General features: G+C 41.7%; 1 pseudogene; it reads left to right on the forward strand.

The window, feature by feature from the left end:
- Positions 1-21,821, forward strand: part of LOC131528785 (olfactory receptor 8G17-like) — a 75,595-nt pseudogene extending 53,774 nt beyond the window's left edge.
- Positions 21,822-24,471: the final 2,650 nt, after the last annotated feature.

The following is a 24,471-nucleotide window of genomic DNA, read 5'->3' on the forward strand; positions in this document are numbered from 1 at the left end:
TCAGAGGAATCGGCCAGGAGGGGCTGTCGCGAGGAGCATGAGTTCGGGAACCAGGTCCTGTTGGGCCAATATGGAGCCACTAACAAGACCTGCTTCTCGTCCTCCCTGATCTTGCACAGTGTCTGTGCTAGCAGGCTCACTGGGGAACGATATTTGCGCAGGCCCAGGGGCCAGCTGTGTGCCAGTGCATCCGTGCCGAGCGTTGCCTCGGACAGGGAATAGAACCACTGGCAGTGGGTGGTTTCTAGAGACGCAAACAGGTCTACCTGAGCAACTCCGAACCGACTCCAAATCAGCTGGATCGCCTGGGGATGGAGTCTCCACTCCCAGGAGTGCCGCCGAGACAGCTCGTCGGCCACCTGATTGAACACTCCTGGGATGTGGATGGCACGAAGGGACCTCAGATGCTTCTGACTCCAGAGGAGGAGGTGGCGGGCGAGTTGCGACATACGACGGGAGCGTAAACCGCCTTGCCGGTTGATATATGCAACAGTCGCAGTGTTGCCGTACGGACCAGAACGTCCTTGCCCCGAAGGCGCCCTCTGAGGCAGTTCAAGGCAAGGCGTACTGCCAGCAACTCGAGGCAATTGATATGCCAACGCAGTTGGGGACCCGTCCACACCCCTGACACTGCGTGCCCGTTATGCGTGGCTCCCCAGCCAGTGGCCGAGGCATCTGTAAATACCACAGCATGCCTGGATACCTGCTCCAAGGGCACTCCTGCCCGAAGGAACGAGGGATCTGTCCACGGGCTGAAGGTTTTGCGGCAGGCCGGTGTAATCTCAACCCGGTGAGTACCGCGTTTCCACGCCCACCTCGGGACTCGGCCATGGAGCCAGTGCTGAAGCGGTCTCATATGGAGCAGACCGAGCGGAACTATCGCCGCAGCTGCAGCCATATGCCCCAGGAGCCTCTGAAAGAGTTTCAGTGGGACCGCCGTCCTGCCTGATAAAGTCTTGAGGCAGTTCAGCACCGACTGAGCACGTTCCTGGGTGAGGCGTGCTGTCTGGTTGACCGAATCCAACTCCATGCCGAGAAAAGAGATCCCCTGCGTTGGCACGAGTTTGCTCTTTTCCCAGTTGACCCGAAGACCCAACTGGCTGAGGTGCCTCAGCACCAGGTCCCTGTGTGCGCACAACTGCTCTTGAGACTGTGCAAGTATGAGCCAGTCGTCGAGGTAGTTGAGGATGCGCACACCCCGTTCTCTCAAGGGAACAAGGGCCGCCTCTTTGACTTTGGTGAAGACGCGAGGCGAAAGGGACAGCCCGAAGGGCAGGACCTTGTACTGATATGCCTGACCCTCGAACGCGAATCGCAGGAATGGCCTGTGTCGCGGGAGAATCGAGACATGAAAGTACGCGTCCTTCAGGTCGATCGCTGCAAACCAATCTAGGGGACGGACGCACCCAAAAATGCATTTCTGCGTCAACATCTTGAACGGCATCTTGTGGTTCAAAATTCGCAGATCCAAGATCGGTCGTAACCCACCGCCTTTCTTGGGCACAATGAAGTAAGGGCTGTAAAACCCCGACCTCATATCGGCTGGAGGGACCGGCTCTATCGCGTCATTCGCCAGCAGGACTGCAATTTCCGCACGCAAGACAGGGGCATCGACGGCCTTGACTGAAGTGAACCGGATGCCCCCGAACTTGGGGGGACGCCGGGCGAACTGAATCGCGTAGCCGAGTCTGATGGTCCGCAGGAGCCACCGAGACGGACTGGGAGCGCCAGCCAGGCTCCGAGAGACCGCACCAGCGGGACCAACGGGCCACCGACATACCCGCTGTGGGGCAGCGAGGTGGAACACAGGGACCCGCCCGAACCTGTGACGGCTTGGCCTGTGACGGCGGGGGCGGGTCTGGGTGTGCAGTGTAACACTCACCTGATTCCTCCTCGTGAGGGAGGAAACACAGGGACCCGGCTTGAGGCTTGTGACAGCCTGCCGTGTGCTCTTGGGCAATCCACTGCTGCCTGCTGGCGAGAGAGGAGAAGGGAAGTGATCCTGTGATGCACGGTTCACCACTGTCCTCCTCTTGTGACCCAGAGATTGAGGAAACTGCTCTTTACTGATGTTTTGGGTACCGAAACAAAGGATTCTCCACCCGGCCCTCCTCCGGGAGGGAGTGGTGCGGTCACCATCTCCGACGAGCAGTCTCCACCATCTCCGGGTCGCCCGCCTCAGGGCCTCTTGCACTTGCGCTTGCCGCCAGGTTTGGCGGGGCCTGACGGGTTGGGCGTCCTGCCTGCGACCGCTCCACGACGCTGCCTGGTGGAAGGCTGCTGCGGCTGCGCGAGCGGGGCAGCCGCAGGGGGCGCCACGGCGACGAGCAGGCTGAGGGGCTGCAGCCGGAGTGGAAGCAGCAGGTTTCCTCCGGCGCATGATGTGTTTGATCGCCTCAGTCTGCTTCTGGGCTGCCGAGAACTGCTGGGCAAAGCTCTCGACAGCGTCGCCGAAAGGCCGGGTTCTGCGACACGGGAGCATTCAGGAACTGTACCTTCTCCTGCTCCTTCATGTCAGCAAGACACAGCCAGAGATGGCGCTCCTGGACCACTAGTGTGGACATCGCACGACCCAGAGACTGTGCGGTCACCTTCGACGCTCGAAGCGCGAGGTCCGTCGCAGCACGCAGCTCATGTAGAACCGCCAGGTCGTGACCACCCTCGTGCAGGTCTTTCAGGGCTTTGGCCTGGTGGATCTGCAGTAACGCCATGGCGTGAAGGGCAGAAGCCGCCTCCCCACAGGCTCTATAAGCACTGCCAGTTAGACCAGACGAATACTTACAGGCCCGCGAGGGGAGACACGGGTCACCCCGCAGAGTGGTAGCGGCTGTTGGACATAGTTGCATGGCCACAGACCGCTCCACAGAGGGGATGCCCGCGTACCCCAAAGCGGCTCCACCATTGAGGGTGGTGAGGGGGGAGGAGCCACAAGATTTGTTTTGAGCAGTGAAAGGTGCCTTCCACGATCTTGTGAGCTCCTCATGCACTTCCGGGAAGAATGGCACCGGAGGGGTGCGCTGAGAACCAGCGCGACCCCCACCGAGAAACCACTCGTCCAGCCTCGAAGGATCGGGACGCGTTGGAGGATTCCACACGAGCCCAACATTCTCGGCAGCCCGGGAAAGCATAGCCGTCATCTCTGGGTCTGGCTCGGACAACGCTACCACACCCGAAGGGGGCAACGCAGCCGGGTCGTCATCCCCGGAGAGAGAGGACTCGATCGACATCTGGACGTCAGAGGGGGCACCGAAGGAAACACGTGGTGCACTCTGTCCAGCAGAGGGCCCAGCGCGCTCCTTCGGCAGCTCCACCGGCTGCGGAGTGCTTGAGGGGTGAGTAACTCCTCTTGGGGAAGCCCTCACTGTCACCCTCAGATCACCTCTGACTCCACCGGATACAGCGCCGCCCCGGGAACGAACGCTGGATCGCGGCATGTTTGACATAGCGGAGTCTATTATGCAACTCCGAGATGGTCATGTCCCCACAAGAAGAACATGAACCATCCACGAAAGCTTCCTCAGCGTGCTGAATGCCCAGACACGTGAAGCAGCGATCGTGACCGTCCTGAGGCGCCAGGAAACGACCACACCCAGAAACGCACGGGTGATAAGACATCTTTAAAAAGACGCGATCACCCGTGTTACTCTTTTAGAGAAAATTTGCTCTTTATTAGTGCTGAAGCACGCAGGGGAGCTGGCCACCACACACTCCTAGTGTGACTGTCTTCACGGGAATCGATCTCTTCCTCCCGTGAGACCGCGACCACCGCTGTAACGCCCGCACTCGCTCGCTCGTCTTCTCACTCGCAGGAAAGGAGCGCAGCAGTAATTCACCGCCGCTCGGCTCCGAAGCGAAAGGATGAATTAATGCGGTGCACCCGCTGCCTCTTATACTCACGCTGTGATCAGCGGCAGCTGGATGCAATGATCGCATGCCAATGTCCATTGGCTCGTTTAGTTACACTCGAAGTGGATTGGTCTCTCTGGCGAGATCCCAATTCGTCGGTCATCCGACGTGACTCGGCGTGACCGACTGAAAGTGAACCATGGTTACATATGTAACCTGGGACGTTTTTCCCCCCATGCCATCTCCAGCCTAAACAGCTAACACAGAAAGTATTACCTGTGTTCTGTAATTCATTCTCCATCTATAATTATTGCCTCTCTCTCAAGTACTATGTAAATGCATATGCATATTTTTTACATACAGCTGTATAAGAGTAAATAATGCACAAATCTGTACATAAATCTTCTGTTCCAGATTCATATACATAATTATTATTTATTGTTAAGTCTTACTATTTAAATGTTATATTCTCATGTCAGATATGTATGTACTGTATGTATAAGTAGAAGAACCTCCCTAGAGTATGAATTAAAGGAGGCCGAAAACACTTGTCCTGGTTATCTCTCCCTCACCATAACCACATCCTCTGGAACTAAGTGAGTTTCCTGAAGGAACAATATTTTAACTTTCATTTGTCTAATTCTGTTCAACACTTATTTTAACTTTAGTTTAGACCTCTTACATTCAAGGATGTAAATTGAATATCAGATAGGGGAACCATTATCGTATATAGCCTACAGTGTATTCCCGTTCTTGCAAAAAGTAAGTAATTATATAAACTATTATTGTGAAAAAGAAAATGTAAAAAAAATAAATAAAATAAAACACAATAACACATAGTAAAGGCAAAATACAGCCAAACAGAACAACTGGCCAACAAACAGGTATTTCCCCAAATTAACCCCCTGGGGTCGACAAACGCATATATGAGCTTGAATTACTCTGTCGTCTTTGATCGTACAGATAAGGGCAATACACCATTCGAATCTGTTAGGGGTCTACTTTTATTTGTATACACTCATAATAACAACTAAACTTTGTGCTTCTGAAGAATAAAGAAAACAAACAGGGTGCGCTCTCTGTCTTCTCCGTCTCCGCGAACTGTTTTTAGAAACGCATCACTAAAATGAACTGTAACTCAGCAAATACTCAACACAGAGACATGAGTTTTATCGAAAACAAACATTCTGTGATGAAGTAATCCGTATAAAACCAACACGATGTTCAGTCTGTCCCGTCTGACTCATTATCTCTAATGTGACCCCGCCCTCGCGCGACTCGCGCTGTTCATATGTAAATAGCCATGTGGTAAGTGCGCGCGTGCAAACGCCCAACAACACAAACAAAGAGGAGGTCCTTCATCGCGGCTACTGTTCGTTTCTGGAAGAAGATGCGCTGAGTAAAGGCAGGATTTCCCTCGAAAGAAGAACACGATTTCATCCAGCAGAGGAGATGAGTAAGTAATGTTTCTTTTTTACATTAGTTACCGTGTTATTGTGACATAAACTTGAACAGATCTACTAACAGTTAGCTGGGTTTTCCCCCAAACGACAACATGATGAATGCTACGCGTCTAAGAATGTTTAGACCATGTTTATTATTAATACTCTGTTCACAAATAGATTTTAATAGCGTGCTAAACAATAATAATTAGTTTCTCAGATATAAAATATAATTTTTTATAGTACAAAGTACATCCTTTTATTGTACAAAGCATGCTTGAGTCTGTGGCTACATAATCATATCATAGGCTACTATAAAATCATACATACTAGACTGTATGACTACAAAATCATAGTTGGGTTTTTCCCAAACTATAATTCCTGACTACAATGTTTGAAATCGTGTAAAACATTTTGAATATGATAGGCAGTTCATTGTATTTAAATTTCTTACAGCGATGATGTTTTCATGCTCTATATAAAACAATAAAAGTAATATGAGTGTACACTGTAACATGATGAATGCTACGAGTCTAAGTATGTTTAGTACGTTTATTATTAATAGCCTACTCTGTTCAGAAATAGATTTGAATAACGTGCTAAACAATAATAATTAGTTTCTCAGATATAAGATTTCTTTCTCTTTTTTATGATAGTGATATATATGATATTTATGATATATATACAGATGTTCCTGATATTAACATGCTCACAAATGTTTTTTTGTTTGTATTTTATTGAATCAGATACCAGCACCAGATGAATCCTGATGTCTCTTCAAACTGTTTTCCTCTGAGAGCGCTGCACCAACATCAGATGTTCAACTACACTGATATTCTATGTTAAAACGCTCCTTTTCTACTGATTGTTTTTTTTTTCTTCTTGAATCCATGGAAAGAAGTAGAAACACTTAAATAACACACGTAAATATCAGGTATGATTTACTTGTTTCACTTGTTGAACAGAATCTGCTGCAGGAATGACTCAAAGTCTGTTCACATCTCTGTGGTTAGATCAGTGTGCACAATAATGTGTCTTTGACCTTCATTATGTATGTTTTGATTATACTGTGTTGTAAATAAAATACAAATAATTTAAAAACCCCTTTTTTTCAATCTCCTCACATTCTCTCTTACCTGCCTCACAGTCACAGTCACACTGATGGGCCATTAGGGGCCATTAGGGAGGGCCCTTGTCTCTCAGGTGAGACTCACTTAATATTCATGGCCATTGCCACTCCCTCGCATATAGACCCTCGATCACAAAACATGTCTTGAAAATTTTAAATCAATATATTGTTTTCTGTGAATGAGTAAGCAGAATGATTTTCACATAATTTTGAAGTAAATATTCTAGCCTACAAGACTGATTACTCAAAAGTCTTGTTCAGGACTATTTAGTGTGGGTTTTATGGCCTTATTTCAGCTACATTTTTTTTCCCAAAACTTACAAACCACGCATAATATTTTTTTTCAAAAAAATGCAAACATGTACATCCATCTTGGTCACACATTATTGTAGCACAGTTTGTGCTGAATACAAAAAAAATTACATGTTGGTCAATAGTATGTTTTAAGTAGCTGAAATAAGCACAAATATCAGGGCATGTCAAAACATCTCAAGGGCCCCAAAATGACCTCAGACCCCAGAGGGTTAATCAATAAAAAAAGAACAACTGGTTTGTTGGAAATAAAAAAAAAGTAATAAAAAATAAAAATAGTGTTGTGTTTCTAAGTTAGAATGTTTATAGTTTGTAATAAAATCTTAACTTTAACCTAAAGCATTTTTCTTTCAAACTCTCTCACGCACGCACACGGTTTTCCCACAAACTCCCAACAACATACATAAGTTTTGTTTTATCATCTAGAAACCCTATAATAGAGTTATGTTTTGCATTATTACAACTATAGATGCTGAAAGAGGTCATTAACCTGTTTAACCTGTTTAAAATGTGAACAATATCACTTAAGACTAGTTTGACAAACAACGGTACGATCATAAAACAAGCCTTGATCCAATTTGAAACATTCTAACAACAAGTACAACCATTGCAGAAAATGTATTCAATCAATCAGTCAATCAAACTTTATTACAAACTCAAGGTCCAGATTTAAAAAAAGACAGTAGACAACATATACAACCCATAGCATCTATCATAGACATAAAGAGTTACAAAATACAGCAATACCGGTGTCTCCAAAACTTTGACTCATACCGTGTAGTACTAACCCCAATATTTGATAAACCCACAATAATCTCATTTTTAGAAACATTAAGCCGACAGATAAAACTATACATAAGATTTTGTAACAGTGTTTTAAAAGTGATTACTCTTGCACTCACAAACATTTCACTTGCACTATGACATCTAAGCCTACGTAGTAAGATTCTCATTGCATCATTATAAGCTACTTGCAGCTTCTGTAAACTAGATGCTCTGTAGTTACACCGCAAATGAGTATAAAGTGTTGTACAGTATGATTTGAAAAGTGACACCTTTACCTCATCTGAACAGAAACTAAACTTACGTAAAGTATATTCGCCTGCATATACATCATATGGCGTTGCCTTTCAATATCCTCAGCATCTGTCACGCGTTCAGTGATAAAATGTCCAAGGTATTTTACTTTCGCACACACAGTGAGACTCTTGTTAGACAACTTAAAAACTGGAAAATTTATATTATAGCACCGCAGTAAGATAACATGTGATTGACCAACTTATCAGATGTTCGACGTATTATTACAAGTCCCTGCTTACCTAGTTTATGATGAAACTAGAAAATATAGGTGTGAGCTAACAGGTGTTAAAAATACCGATCACGTACAATTAGATGAAGACGTGCAGAGGTAGCGAACACAGCGAACTTGTGGTCGTGAAGCAAACAGTCTGACACAACACACGTTCTCCAGAATGGTGCTGATGATGGGTTCATAATTTCACAATGAAGACCGACTGGGTATTCAGACACCTGCAGCAGGACTGACTGACTTTTTCTTAAGATTTAATTTCAAGAACACACAACCGAATCCTAAAGCTATTTCACAAAATAACGCAACAACGGGTGCACCATTTCAACATATTCATGTCAAGTCTGTTTTACCATAAGTATATCGTATTCTTTTTATATACAAAAGGCGTCTTTTGTTCATTTAACCTGATGATGTTTGTGGTCGTGGTTTCATTCACTGATCCTTCATGTCGGATACGAGTCAGACCGACCAATATTGAGTAGCCTACACGTAAACGCTGATATGTTCTACATGTCTCAAGTATAAGTGTGTAGAAAGAATAAACCGGTCTTATAAACTCATTGATTTGGCTTAACAACTTTAAAACATAATCTGCATGAATGATAAACCATACACTCTTAAAATCGATAGTACACAAAATATGTGTAAAAGGACCGATAACATAATAACGTTAACTGTGTAATAATAATAATAATAGTAACTGTGCGTTACTTAACGTTTTCATTAAGCTTTAATATAAAAGATAATAGTCTGTTAACAATTTAGATACTTTTATTATGAAATCACACAAAGAACCACTGAAGTACGTACTGTTATGGAATTAACTGAAACAATACTACGTGCTCATTTAACCGCTTTATTTACGGTATGCTGAATATAAAACTCTTAAACAGGAACATTAAAACATTTCAATCTTGTTAAACAGCCGCTTCAATACATTCAGTACATAAAACATTTATCAAATACTATAAAACTAATGCATTCTGCTCACCTTAAAACAATTCATTCAATCAAAAACCTCTCCCAAAAGACAGACAGACAGACAAAATCTCAACGATACTGTAGCTGAGACGGATGGAGAGGGAGGACAAAACGATAAACAAACGATATTTCTTTTAGGACATCTTTCTGGTCTGTCTATACGATGCGTGTGTGTGTTCACAAGACAAACCGAGCACGAAAAGCGGGTGTTTGTGTCTTTCTGTTACCTATACAACTATTACGCTTCAGACTTTTCTAACTATTACACTTAAAGCTGCGCATTTCACAGTGCGTACATAGATACGCATTTCTTTTGCGTATGTCTCTAAACAATAGTTAGGTAAATGACTTACAGCTGATAAGTCATTTTAAGCGAAAGGCGGAATGATTCATGTCTTTTTTATTCTGTCCACACCAATGCTTTGACACCGGCGTTTTAGGCGTCTGTCTTTTAGGTCTGACCCAGAAAACGGATGTCTTAATATTTTGTTCTTCTTTTTATGAAAACATGCGCAAATTCAAACAGAAAGAGCGAACAAAGTCATGGAAACTTCTTTGAAACGGTTCTGGTTTCAAAGCGTAACGCTATGAAAAACTTTGCGGTTTATATCTCACAAAGGTGTGAGGAGGCCTAGAACAGTAGCGCCGATAAACATGTAGGTAGATGAAAAATGTTAAATATAAAATAGAATGCAGCTCTGATGTGTCTCATCTCAGTAATAAACAGTTGCATTTGCTAACTAACTATTGGAATTTATGACATGTTAAAACGTGTCGGTATAATGCAGATGAGGACAAAAACTGCTTGCCGCATGTTTTCATAAAAAGAAGAACAAAATATTAAGACATCCGTTTTCTGGGTCAGACCTAAAAGACAGATGCCTAAAATTTTTTAAGGTGAGCAGAATGCATTAGTTTTATAGTATTTCATAAATGTTTTATGTACTGAATGTATTGAAGCGGCTGTTTTAACAAGTTTGAAATGTTTTAATGTTCCTGTTTAAGAGTTTTATATTCAGCATACCGTAAATAAAGCGGTTAAATGAGCACGTAGTATTGTTTCAGTTAATTCCATAACAGTACGTACTTCAGTGGTTCTTTGTGTGATTTCATAATAAAAGCATCTAAATTGTTAACAGACTATTATCTTTTATATTAAAGCTTAATAAAAACGTTAAGTAACGTTGAGTTGTTAGAAAAGATGTGTATACTGACATAACTGCAAGATGACTTAAGGAAACGATGATTTGGTTCTTTGAACCGGTTCGTTGAACCGAACTGTGGGAAAGAATCAATTCGCGGAAATGAATCAGCTTCGCGACACTAACAGAGCTCACAAAAAGGGGTTTGTAACATCACAACGCGGAAGAAGCGTATACTTTGCAAAAAGTGTGGAAATGCGAGACATTTTATATAGGTTATCTGAGCATGCGTATAATCAGTAGTCCGACGATTTAGAGCTCTGTCACGTATGACAATTTTGGTATATGTATTCCCGACGGCCATGTGTGTAGTCTGAGGTGTATGCTGGGTATTGTAGTTCGTTGACCTGAAAGACTGCAACATTTGAATGAGGTATTAGTTACACGTGTTCAATTTAACATCTTTGTAAAAACAAAAAGAATTGTTAAAACGTATTTAGCCTAAACAAATATATGTATATAAAAGAATACGATATACTTATGGTAAAACAGACTTGACGTGTATATGTTGAAATGCTGCACCCGTTGTTGCGTTATTTCGTGAAATAGCTTTAGGATTCGGTTGTGTGTTCTTGAAATCAAATCTTAAGAAAAAGTCAGTCAGTCCTGCTGCAGGTGTCTGAATACCCAGTCGATCTTCATCGTGAAATTATGAACCCATCATCAGCACCATTCTGGAGAACGTGTGTTGTGTTAGGCTGTTTGCTTCACGACCCCCAAGTTCGTTGTGTTCGCTACCTCTGCATGTCTTCATCTAATTGTACGTGATCGGTATTTTTAACACCTGTTAGCTCACGCCTATATTTTCTAGTTTCATCATAAACTAGGTAAGCAGGGACTTGTAATAATACGTCGAACATCTGATAAGTTGGTCAATCACACGTCCAGAGTTTTATCTTACTGCAGTGCTATAATATAAATTTTCCAGTTTTTAAGTTGTCTAACAAGAGTCTCACTGTGTGTGCGAAAGTAAAATACCTTGGACATTTTATCACTGAACACGTGACAGATGCTGAGGATATTGAAAGGCAACGCCATATGATGTATATGCAGGCGAATATACTTTACGTAAGTTTAGTTTCTGTTCAGATGAGGTAAAGGTGTCACTTTTCAAAGCATACTGTACAACACTTTATACTCATTTGCGGTGTAACTACAGAGCATCTAGTTTACAGAAACTGCAAGTAGCTTATAATGATGCAATGAGAATCTTACTACGTAGGCTTAGATGTCATAATGCAAATGAAATGTTTGTGAGTGCAAGAGTAATCACTTTTAAAATACTGTTACAAAATCTCATGTATAGTTTTATCTGTCGGCTTAATGCTTCTAAAAATGAGATTATTGTGGGTTTATCAAATATAGGGGTTAGTACTATACGGTATCAGTCAAAGTTGTGGAGACTGTATTGCTGTATTTTGTAACTCTTTATGTCTATGATAGATGCTATGGGTTGTATATGTTGTCTACTGTCTTTTTTTAAATCTGGACCTTGAGTTTGTAATAAAGTTTGATTGACTGATTGATTGAATACATTTTCTGCAATGGTTGTACTTGTTGTTAGAATGTTTCAAATTGGATCCAGGCTTGTTTTATGATCGTACCGTTGTTTGTCAAACTAGTCTTAAATGATTGTTCACATTTTAAACAGGTTAAACAAGTTAATGACCTCTTTCAGCATCTATAGTTGTAATAATGCAAAACATAACTCCATTATAGGGTTTCTAGATGATAAAACAAAACTTATGTATGTTGTTGGGAGTTTGTGGGAAAGCCGTGTGCGTGCGTGAGAGAGTTTGAAAGAAAAATGCTTTAGGTTAAAGTTAAGATTTTACTACAAACTATAAACATTCTAAGTTAGAAACACAACACTATTTTCATTTTTTATTACTTTTTTTATTTCCAACAAACCAGTTGTTCTTTTTTTATTGATTAATATGATATAATCATGCTGAATTTACAAGGATGTGTATTTATACAATAATGTTCATGTACTCACTGGTTACTGAATACATATTCAAGAGAAATGTATAACCTCAGTTGTTTTAATCAATCTAAAGTTTTTAGTCTGTCATTATAATATCTTAAAAGAAAAGTCTTTCATACATTCTATTTTCATCTGCCCCTGGGACTATGTTACACAAAAAGCAACTTAGTGTGGTTGTGAATCCTATATGAAAGCTAAAAATGACCTTTTAAACTATTTTTAACAGTAATATCGAACTTTACACATATTTTACACATACGTAACATGCATCTTAACACATGCTTATTTTTTCATTTGAAATTTGCACATATCATAACTGTACATACATAATTGTCTATATTATATATTGCGTTTTTGATATTTTGTACATTGCCTATTTGTATATTATTCTTTTATTGTCTGTGTCCTGTCCTGTTGCTGTATTTCTGTTGCACTGTGGAGCTTCTGTCGCTATAACAAATTCCTCGTATGTGCAAACATACCTGACAATAAAGCTCATTCTGATTCTGATTCTGATGTCATCACAAACCGTAAGACACATCAGTTTGGGTGATAAGATGGAGTTATCAAATATGTTATTGTTGATCTATTATTTGATCAAATCTTAGTGAAATAAAACTATAAAGAGTCAATTGTTTTTATTTTAATAAAATAAAACATTATAGTGTGAAAAAAATAAATGTTGCATTTAAACAGCATGGTTAATAATACCACTTTTAAAGTGAGAAAGAAAGTCTAATCTGTTGTAAAGATGAGACATTTGTTGCACCTTGTTTAAGACACTCTTTTGTTGTAAACAACCTTACAACAGCTAATTTTAGTCTATTTTAGATCTAATTCATAAAGAAAAAAAACCTCTGTAAGCGCATTGCATTCATCAGAGGATCATTTGACAACTTCTGATCCTCATCATGGTTTTAGGTGTGAAAGATCTAAAATCTACAAACCTTAAATCATTTGTTAAAACAAAAGTTACATCATTGTTTAATCATACTGTTTTCCATCATCTTGTAGAGATACCCTGTGTAATGCTAAAAGTTTTTATTTGTAAAAGTGTTTTTATGCGACATCGTAAAAGTTGAAATGTTTAACTGTAGGGGTTGTTTTAGTGTGTGTTTGTTTGTTTTTCATGTGAGTGTTTGTGCTTTATTAAACTATTTTTAGCAGTAATATTGAACTTTGCACATATTTTACACATACTTAACATCTTAACACAGCTGTATCGGTAAGATATTTGTGACAAACCGTCAGACACATCAGGCAGTGTTGATAAGATGGACTTGTTGAATATTTGCATGTTTCTTATATCAGTTATTTGATCAAACCTTAGTCAAATAAACCTATATAGTCCGGTTGTTTTTATTTTAATAAAATAAAACATTATACTGTGAAAAAATGCATTTAAACCCCATGGTTAATAATACCATTTTTAAAGTGAGAAAGAAAGTCTAATCTGTTGTAAAGATTCTGTGAGACATTTGTAGCGCCTTGTTTAGGAATGACTTTTGTTGCAAACAACCTTATGACAACTAATTTTTAATCTGATTTAGCTCTAATTCATAAAGTCTCTGTAACCGTTTTGCATTCATCAGAGGTTCATTTGACGAAGGTTCATTTCAAATCCTTGCTTTAGAGCATCATGATTGAGGTTCATGATTGTTAAGATCTAAAAACTTATTTGTTAAAACAATAGTTATATCGTTGTTTAATCATGCTGCTTTTCATCATCTTGTAGAGATACCCTGTGTGGTTCTAAAAGTTTTTATTTGTAAAAGGTTTGTATGAGACATCATAAAAGTTTAAATGTAGGGGATTGTTTGTGTGTATGTTTGTGTTTATGTTTGAGTATTTTCTTCCTAAACTATACCTAAACTTTTAACTTAACCAGCTATGTGTCATATAAAAGCTTCAAAAGGGCACACATCCTTTGACCGGACAGTGAACTTTAAGTCTAAACTTTTGACAAAGTTCATACTCGCAGGTGCATGTCATAAAATGGTTAACATGTATGTCCTTTGATCAATGAACAGCAATGCCAAAGTTTACGATGCCGGATCCCCTCAAAAACTCGTTAGATTGCAAATGAGTTGCATCTTTAGATGTTTTACAACAACCCTCTTGATCTGATACGATCACGTCAGTAATCGTACATCCCAGACACACAGTACCATTCTCATTTCGTCGCCCTACGTGAAAATATTTACATTTCGTTTTTACATTTTTTTAATGTAAAAAGTTTAGGCGTCTAATTACGGCTGAAAATCCAACGTCCTCCAAAACATTTGCTTTCATTCCGGTTTCCGCTCACATGCGCGTGTATGCGTTTTAACTGATATAGCCAAGGGCCTACCTCCTCCGGATGTTTTAAGATTGACAAAAATCAAAGATTAATTAAAGGTATTATACTACAAAAATAAAATAAAACAAGACAAACAACATTTTCCTGTGGCTTAGAGGTGATTTTTATAAGAAAAAGTTGTGTAACCTAATTTTTAAAAGTGAAAAAGTCTGGGTTATATAACAAGTCAGAAGTCTTAAACTTGACACAAATCAAAGACCGATTAAAGGAATAGGTGAATTACAGTGGGTACGGAACGTATTCAGACCCCATTAAATTTTTCACTCTTTGTTATATTGCAGCCATTTGCTAAAATCATTAATCAAGTAATTTTTTTTTCCTCATTAATGTACACACAGCATCCCATATTGACAGAAAAACATAATTGTTGACATTTTTGCAGATTTATTAAAAAAGAAAAACTGAAATATCACATGGTCCTAAGTATTCAGACCCTTTGCTGTGACACTCATATATTTAACTTAGGTGCTGTCCATTTCTTCTGATCATCCTTGAGATGGTTCTACACCTTCATTTGAGTCCAGCTGTGTTTGATTATACTGATTGGACTTGATTAGGAAAGCCACACGCCTGTCTATATAAGACCTTACAGCTCACAGTGCATGTCAGAGCAAATGAGAATCATGAGGTCAAAGGAACTGCCTGAAGAGCTCAGAGACAGAATTGTGGCAAGGCACAGATCTGGCCAAGGTTACAAAAACATTTCTGCTGCACTTAAGGTTCCTAAGAGGACAGTGGCCTCCATAATCCTTAAATGGAAGACGTTTGGGACGACCAGAACCCTTCCTAGAGCTGGCCGTCCGGCCAAACTGAGCTATCGGGGGAGAAGAGCCTTGGTGAGAGAAATAAAGAAGAACCCAAAGATCACTGTGGCTGAGCTCCAGAGATGCAGTCGGGAGATGGGAGAAAGTTGTAGAAAGTCAACCATCACTGCAGCCCTCCACCAGTCGGGGCTTTATGGCCCGACGGAAGCCTCTTCTCAGTGCAAGACACATGAAAGCCACATGGAGTTTGCTAAAAAACACCTGAAGGACTCCAAGATGGTGAGAAATAAGATTCTCTGGTCTGATGAGACCAAGATAGAACTTTTTGGCCTTAATTCTAAGCGGTATGTGTGGAGAAAACCAGGCACTGCTCATCACCTGTCCAATACAGTCCCAACAGTGAAGCATGGTGGTGGCAGCATTATGCTGTGGGGGTGTTTTTCAGCTGCAGGGACAGGACGACTGGTTGCAATCGAGGGAAAGATGAATGCGGCCAAGTACAGGGATATCCTGAAGGGATACGAAGGAGTGGCTTCACAACAACTCCGTGACTGTTCTTGAATGGCCCAGCCAGAGCCCTGACTTAAACCCAATTGAGCATCTCTGGAGAGACCTAAAAATGGCTGTCCACCAACGTTTACCATCCAACTTGACAGAACTGGAGAGGATCTGCAAGGAGGAATGGCAGAGGATCCCCAAATCCAGGTGTGAAAAACTTGTTGCATCTTTCCCAAAAAGACTCATGGCTGTATTAGATCAAAAGGGTGCTTCTACTAAATACTGAGCAAAGGGTCTGAATACTTAGGACCATGTGATATTTCAGTTTTTCTTTTTTAATAAATCTGCAAAAATGTCAACAATTCTGTGTTTTTCTGTCAATATGGGGTGCTGTGTGTACATTAATGAGGAAAAAAAATGAACTTAAATGATTTTAGCAAATGGCTGCAATATAACAAAGAGTAAAAAATTTAAGGGGGTCTGAACACTTTCCGTACCCACTGTAAGTGTGAATAACTAGCCTGTGCCTTAGATGTGATTGTTTAGAAGAACATTTGTATGGTCTAACCTATTTTTTAAAGTGAAAAGTTTTAGGATGAATGCTGAATGGTTTCGTTAATTAAGAAATGTAAAAGATTTATTAAAAATAAGTCTTTGCGGTCTCTCCTCCGGTTTAGGGGCGGTTGTAAGTGTGGTTTGACTGGGCCCGGATGTTACCATTAGTCATCTTGATATTGTAACTATTGTGTATACGTCTTCAAACTGATATGCCCCACTGCAAGTTTTAAGATTGCCAAAAAATAGAAGTGTAAATAAAGGAATTACTAAATTAAGTGTGAATAACTAAACTAAAGTAAATAAAATAAAATAAGCAACATTTCCCTGCGGCTTAGATACTGTTTGTTTAAAAGGAAAAACCTAATTTTAAAGTGAAAAACTTTAGGATGAGTGCCGAATTGTTTCATTAATTAAGAAATGCTGAAGATTTATTAAAAATAAAGTTCGTTCTAATGTTAAAACTTTACTTTAATTCTTTTAAATCTTTGCGTCGGTCTCTCCTTACGGTGTTAGGGGCTGGCAGTAGGTGTGGTCTGACCTCAGCGCTCGTAAGCTCATTCTGAATTTTGACAGAAGCGTGCGAGGATCAGCGAGATGCTCGGCTCTTTTTCTTTTGTTTAATTTTTCTAACTTGTCTTCAACGCTTTCTTGGGTTCGCAAACTTCTATCGACGCTTCATCCATAACTACAGTGCAGTCTCTAGTCCCCTGACTGATCTGCTCAAGACCAGGCCTAAGTCTCTGTCCTGGACACCAGCAGCCACTGAAGCCTTCAATACCTTGAAGGAAGTACAATCTCTGCTGGGCCGTTTTCATGATGGAGTCAATGTGAATGTCCCACTTCAGGTCCTGAGAGATGGTAGTGCCCAGGAACTTGAATGACTCCACTGCTGCCACAGTGCTGTTCATGATGGTGAGTGGGGGGAGTGCTGGGGGGTTCTCCAGAAGTGCAGTATCATCTCTACAGTTTTGAGTGTGACGAGCTTCAGGTTGTTAAGACTGGACCAGACAGCCAGCTGCTCAACCTCTTGTCTGTAAGCAGACTCGTCGTCATCCTGGATGAGACCGATGACTGTGCTGTCATCTGCAAACTTCAGGAGCTTGACAGAGGGGTCAGTAGAGGTGCAGTCATTTGTGTAGAGGGAGAAGAGCAGTGGGGAGAGAACGCAGCCCTGAGGAGCTCCAGTGCTGATGGTGCAGGTGTTGGATGTGAGTTTTCCCAGCCTCCTAGCTGCTGCCTGTTTGTCAGGAAGCTGGTGATCCACTGACAGATGGAGGTGGGTACAGAGAGCTGTTTCAGTTTATTCAGAAGGGTATCTGGGATGATGGTGTTGAAAGCAGAGCTGAAGTCCACAAACAGGACCCTTGCTTAGGTCCCTGGTCTGTCCATATGTTGGAGGATGTAGTGCAGTCCCATGGTGACTGCATCATCCACAGACCTGTTTGCTCAGTAAGCAAACTGCAGGGGGTCAGTAAGGGTCCAGTGATGTCCTTCAAGTATGCCAACACGAGCCTCTCAAATGACTTCATGTCCACAGATGTTAAAGCAACAGGTCTGTAGTCATTTAGTCCTGTGATCTTTGGTTTCTTGGGTACAGGGATGATGGTGGAGCATTTGAAGCAGGAGGGGACTTCACACAACTCCAGTGATCTGTTGAAGATCAATGTGCAGATGGATGACAGCTGGACAACACAGGCTTTGAGGAAAGCTGAAGAGACACCATCTGGGCCTTTGGCTTTCCTTATCTTCTGTTTCCTGAAGAATTTGCGTACGTCATCTTCACAGATCTTAAGTGTAGGTTGAGAAACAGTAGGGGGGAGAGAGAGGGAGGTTGTTGATGGCTGTGTTGTGAGGCAGTCAGAGTGGGTGTGGGGTGCCAGACCAGGCTTTTGCTTTTCAAACCTACAGTAGAACTCATTCAGGTCTTCAGCCAGTTGTTGATTGGCCTCAGTGCTGGGGGATGGGGTCTTGTAGCTGGTGATGGCTTTCAGGCCATCCCACACTGATGTAGGGTCGTTGCTTGAAAGCTGTTTTTTTTAGCTTTTACAAGTACTTTTTCTTTGCTACTCTTATCTCCCTATTAGTGTGTATTTGGCCTGTTTGTACAAGGCTTTGTCCCTACTCCTGTAGGCGTCCTCTTTGGCCTGGCGAAGCTGTTTGAGTTTTGCACTGAACCAAGGTTTGTCGTTGTTAAATGTTAAATAAGTCCTGGTGGGAACACACATGTCCTCACAGAAACTGATGTAGGATGTTAACGGTGTCAGTGAGCTCATCCGGATCAGTAGCTACAGCCTCAAAAACACTCCAATCAGTGAGGTCGAAGCATGCTTGTAAAACCATATCTGCTTCAACAGTCCATATTTTTACAGTATTAACAACAGGCTTAGCAGATTTAAGTGTCTTCCTGTAGACTGGTAGAAGATGAACCAAACAGTGATCAGAGAGTCATGCATCCTTTAAATGTACATTTATAAATCTTATTATTTAGACACATGATAATAGTTGCTCAGTGTGTTAATAAATGCTTTATTAATACATATTCCTGCTGTAATTCATGAGTAGTTGCCAGCAATCTGTTTTTGTGAGCTCATCTAAAGTGATGTAAAGCCTTGTAAAGCAAAGGAGATTTAAAGGCTCATTTATCTTCCAAACAGAAAAGTTAAACAAACACAACACAGAGGGATACAGAACACAGAAATATTTTTTTCAAGATGCAAAAAATGAAACTGTACAACTTTACACTAGATAAAAAAATGAAAAATAAACCCCAGCAATTTCATAGAAAAAAAGTAAAATAAAATAAAAAGAAAATCAATTGTACAGCTGTGCAGTTTCTTTTCTTTTTTTTTTTTCTTTTTTTTGCATCTTGAAATAAAACATTCTGAGTTATGTATCCCCTTGTGTTTTTTTTTTTTTTTTTCTGTTAGGAAGATAACTGAACCTTTAAATCCCCTTTGTAATATGTATGCATATAAATCAAGAACAAGGCATTTATAGCTGTATTTATAAACTGCTTACTAATGACTATTAATATATTAATCAATGCTTTATAAAGGATGAACTGACTATTTACTAATGCTTACCTAATGATTCATAGCGTGCAGTTATTATAAAGTGTTACCAGTATTTCTAGTATACTTTGTAGAAATATATTAAAATGCAATTCAATATATATTTTAATGCACTTCAAATAAGCATGTTGGGAATACAAATGTACTACTTGAACATACTACTTGAATTTCAAGCACATTTTTAATACATTTAACACTACGTCTTTTTCACCTGGGACAGCTGTATTCAAATTAACACAATGAGGACAGGAACAGGAAAATAAACAAATATGGGCATAAGAGGGAGGGAAACACAAGACACATTAATACAGGACTGACAGCCTTAGAATATTCATCAGCCAATCGGAATCAAGCATTCAACAGCCCCATAGTATAACAAATTATAATGAATACCAAATGTAAAAATGTAAAAATATACAATGTACTTTATTTTCCATCAATGCTGCAAAGCTGCAGCTGTAAAGTGTGTGTTCTTTTAATTCAGCTAAATGGAACAAAAACTGTATGTGACCCCTTTAAAATGATTCTGTTAAATGTATTAAGGAAAACTTAATGCTGATTGAGCTGACTGCTCAATATTAAACTTTTTTATCTGTGCATATGTAAAGCAACTACCTTGTTCTAAAATAATTTTAGCCACAGTTTCAGAAAATAAATGTATCATTGGGGTCTTCAATCATATTGCAGCATTAGTAAGCAGTAACTTCATTTGTTGCTACAAACACAATTAACAGCCTTGCTGCTCTTAGCAACAAATGCTATGAATTGTTTTTTCCCAGTGGAGTGATGACAATGTCAGAGAGAATCCCATATAAACCACACATTAAAAAGCTTGAGGGGCCATCAAACTGTTTTGAGACTATTTTGAAAAACAAGTCATACTGTTTGACCTAATCGTTATAGGGAGAATATTAGGCAGAGGCAAGATGCTGCAGTTACATTTATAAAGTAAAACTGAATAAGAGCTGGTTGTTATTCACCTTTTTTCATCTGTGAGAACTATTTTATTTTTATTTTTTTCATGTATTTGTTATACCTACAGTATATGCGGTTTCTGATCTTGCACAGAAAAGTAGCAAATTTAAGTGAAACTGGGAAATGCTATTCTTTTGTCATGTGCATTTAACTCAAAGCGGATGATTTGTTTAAGATGATATGTAATTAATATTATGTTTGTTATTCTGGTTGCAGATTTTATATACAGCAACAAATGGACAACCTGACATTCAGACACAGCTTTCTGCTTGTGGAGGGACTGAAAGTTACACCTCAGTCATTCCAGCCTGTTTTCATTGTACTTCTCTTGGCTTATGTCTTTGCAATGGTTTCAAACATTGGACTTATAGTTCTGATCTCAACAGAGAGGAATCTGCATGACCCTATGCATTTTCTGTTCTGTAACTTGCCAGTGAACGATATAATAGGGACCACTGTCATTATGCCACGCTTACTACAGGACATTTTAAAGGAAGCTTCAGAGCGCTATATATCATATGTGGAATGTGTTATTCAAGCTTATTTTGTGCATCTATTTACGGCAGCATGTCACTGTGTGCTGATGATTATGGCCTTTGACAGATATGTGGCTATATGCAATCCACTGCGATACACGGCCATAATGACCAATAAAATGGTTATTAAACTATCTGCATTTGCTTGGGGCCTGGCCTTTGTTCTGGTGACAATTATGATAGGCCTAACTGTGCGTCTGTCTCACTGTAGATATAAAATTGAAAACCCTTTCTGTGACAATGCCTCACTGTTTAAACTGTCCTGTGAAAATGTGGTTATTAACAATATCTTTGGAATTATTTATACTGTGGTTGCACTCAGTCTGTCAGCAGTATCAATATTCATTACATATGTAAAGATTGCTACTGTATGTATAATCAGCAAGAACATAGCACTGAACAGCAAAGCCATAAAAACCTGCAGCACTCATTTAGCTGTATATTTAATTATGTTTATTTCTGGAGCCGTTTTTATTTTTCTTCATCGTTTCCTGAATACTCTGACAGCAGGAAACTAGCCAGTATAATGTTTCACATTGTACCACCAGGATTAAATCCCTTAGTATATGGTTTACAAACCAAAGAGATAAGACAAAAGATTGTTAAACTCTGGTGTAGAAAAAATCTAATTCTTTAACAGATTTTGTATCTACATAACACAGTCAATGTGATTTTAAAGGATTTTGTGAATGTTAAACTTTATTTATCTGTAGTATTGTAATGCTGTAAACACTCCAACTTCATTCTGTACTCAAGCTACTTGCAGTATTTATCAGGTGTTTGTATGGGAATTGTTTACTAAAAATATTAAACTGCATGCATTACCTAAAGAAAAAAGAAAATAAATGACAAGACAAGCACGTTAATTTTGGCTCATTACAAGCACAAAAGGCAACTTTTGTCACATAATGTGCTGATAAAAGCTCACGAAGACAAGGAAAAATGGGAAATAAGATCTGTAATGACAAAACTTAATTTAGGATAATTACGGATAACCATTTACACAATACATTGACGAAGATGGACAACCAAGGGCAGAAAACTCAGAACTTAAGTAGATCAGATAAAGGGAACTAATAAGATAATAAATGAACACCAGTGGCCTGTAGCACAAAGCTGGTTTCAGTTTTTACCCAGATAAGTTCACGTTTAGTTTGAGCAAACCCTGACTTTTTGGGCTCAAGAAGATGGGTTGGTTTTGAGCGGGTCTTGTCACCATGGTAACTTAAACTACACGGCTAGCCTGCACCAGAGATGTTCACAAGCCTTTAACTTGAAGTCTGTAACGGGGCTAGTTCCCGGAACTGATGCTCCTCGTGACAGCCCCTCCTTGGCAGATTCCTCTGAGGAAGGATCTACTGACTCAGAGACGGGGTACCTTATGGCACCCGCGTCCAGACCTCTGGAAACTTCATGTCTGGTCCCTGGACGGGACGCGGAGATTCTAGGTGACCTACCCCAGGAGGTAATTGACACCATCACTTCGGCGAGAGTGCGTCTACAAGACTGGCTCCATGGCCGAGTCCCAAGGTGGACGTGGCAACGTGGCACTCACCGGGTCCGAGTCACACCGGCTTGCCGCCAAACCTTCACCCCGTGGTCAGACCTCTCGTTTTTCTGGGCAGGAGTGTTTTCTGGCACACAGCTGGCCGCGGGACCTTCGCAAGTATGCGTTTCTCCCAGTGAGCCTTCTCGCACAGACACTGTGCAAGATCAGGGAGGACGAGGAGCAGGTCCTGCTCGTGGCGCCGTACTAGCCCACTCGGACTTGGTTCCCTGGACTGATGCTCCTCGTGACAGCCCCTCCTTGGCAGATTCCTCTGAGGAAGGATCTACTGACTCAGAGACGGGGCACCTTATGGCACCCGCGTCAAGACCTCTGGAAACTTCATGTCTGGTCCCTGGACGGGACGCGGAGGTTCTAGGTGACCTACCCCAGGAGGTAGTTGACACCATCACTTCGGCGAGAGCGCCGTCTACAAGACATGCTTACGCCTTGAAGTGGAACCTGTTCGTCGAATGGTGTTCTCACCAGCGAAGGCTGTCTCCCTCCACCCTTAAAGTCTATGTGGCTGTGATTGCTGCCAACCACGACCCCATGGAAGGGAAGTCGGTGGGGAAGCATGACTTGGTCATCAGGTTCCTTAGGGGGGCGAGAAGGTTAAATCCCCCACGGCCCCCCTCTATACCCTCTTGGGACCTGTCTCTAGTGCTCAGAGCACTACAGTAGGGCCCATTCGAGCCTTTGCAGACAGTTGAGCTGAAGTTTATTTCAATGAAGACTCTGCTCCTGCTTGCATTGGCCTCCATCAAGAGGGTAGGAGACCTGCACGCATTTTCGGTCGACGATTTGTGCCTAGAGTTTGGGCCGGCTGACTCCCAGGTAATCCTGAGGCCCCGGCCTGGCTATGTGCCCAAGGTTCCCACTACTCCCTTCAGGGACCAGGTAGTGAGCCTGCAAGCGCTGCCCTCGGAGGAGGCAGACCCAGCCCTAGCTTTGCTTTGTCCCGTCCGGGCATTGAGATGCTACGTTGACAGGACGCAAAGCTTCAGAACCTCAGACCAGCTCTTTGTTTGTCACGGAGGCCGGCAGAAGGGGAATGCCGTCTCTAAGCAGAGGATGGCCCACTGGATAGTGGACGCCATCACCCTGGCTTATCATGCACAGGGTGTGCCCTGCCCGTTCAGGTTGAGAGCTCACTCTACTAGAAGTGGCAGATATTGTAGAGCTGCGGGCTGGGCGACCCCTAACACGTTTGCTAGATTCTATAGCCTCCGTGTGGAACCGGTTTCCTCCTGTATTCTCACCTCAAACGGGTAGAAGCACTGAGAAGGCTCCGGTTTCGGGTCGGCTTGCTAAAACTGCTCCAGAGAGTCCGTACGGTAGACCCTGTCGAGCTCCTCCGTCCCCAGCATCTGGCTCCAGGCCCTCACTCCATGAATCCGTGAGAACCGGTAGGGGGCTGGGTTCCATATGTAGAGACCTAATTGAATCCCATATGTGTAAGCCCACGGTATAGCCTCAGAGCCCGTGTTTCCCCGGCAGACTTCCTGCCATTGCCCAAGAGGCTACAATCACCTCTAATCTTCCATGTTCACCTAAACGGTTGTTATATGTGTAAGTGCTTCTGAACCTCCTTCGGGAAGGATGGGCTTCCGCAGCGTTCCTGTTCCAAGTGGAAAGGGTATGTTTTCCCAGTGTTATCCAGTCTTACTGAGTGGGTAGTGCCATAGCAACAGTAGCTGGTCTTCCTGTGGTGAGCCCTGACCTACGCCAAAGAGTAGGGGCGCAGGAGGCCTCCACAGGACACTGGAAGGGGCAGTATCCGTGGCCCTTTGGTAGGGATCCCAATTCGTTGGTCACCCGACGTGACTCGGAGTGACCGTCTGAAAGGGAATGTCTCATTTACTTATGTAACCCTCGTTCCCTGAAGGAGGGAGCGGAGACGTCACGTCCCGTGGCCACAGCTGATGTACCACCGCTGAGAAATCAGGAAGA

This window comes from Onychostoma macrolepis, chromosome 21, assembly GCF_012432095.1.
Source record: "Onychostoma macrolepis isolate SWU-2019 chromosome 21, ASM1243209v1, whole genome shotgun sequence".
In the NCBI taxonomy this organism is placed as follows: domain Eukaryota; kingdom Metazoa; phylum Chordata; class Actinopteri; order Cypriniformes; family Cyprinidae; genus Onychostoma; species Onychostoma macrolepis.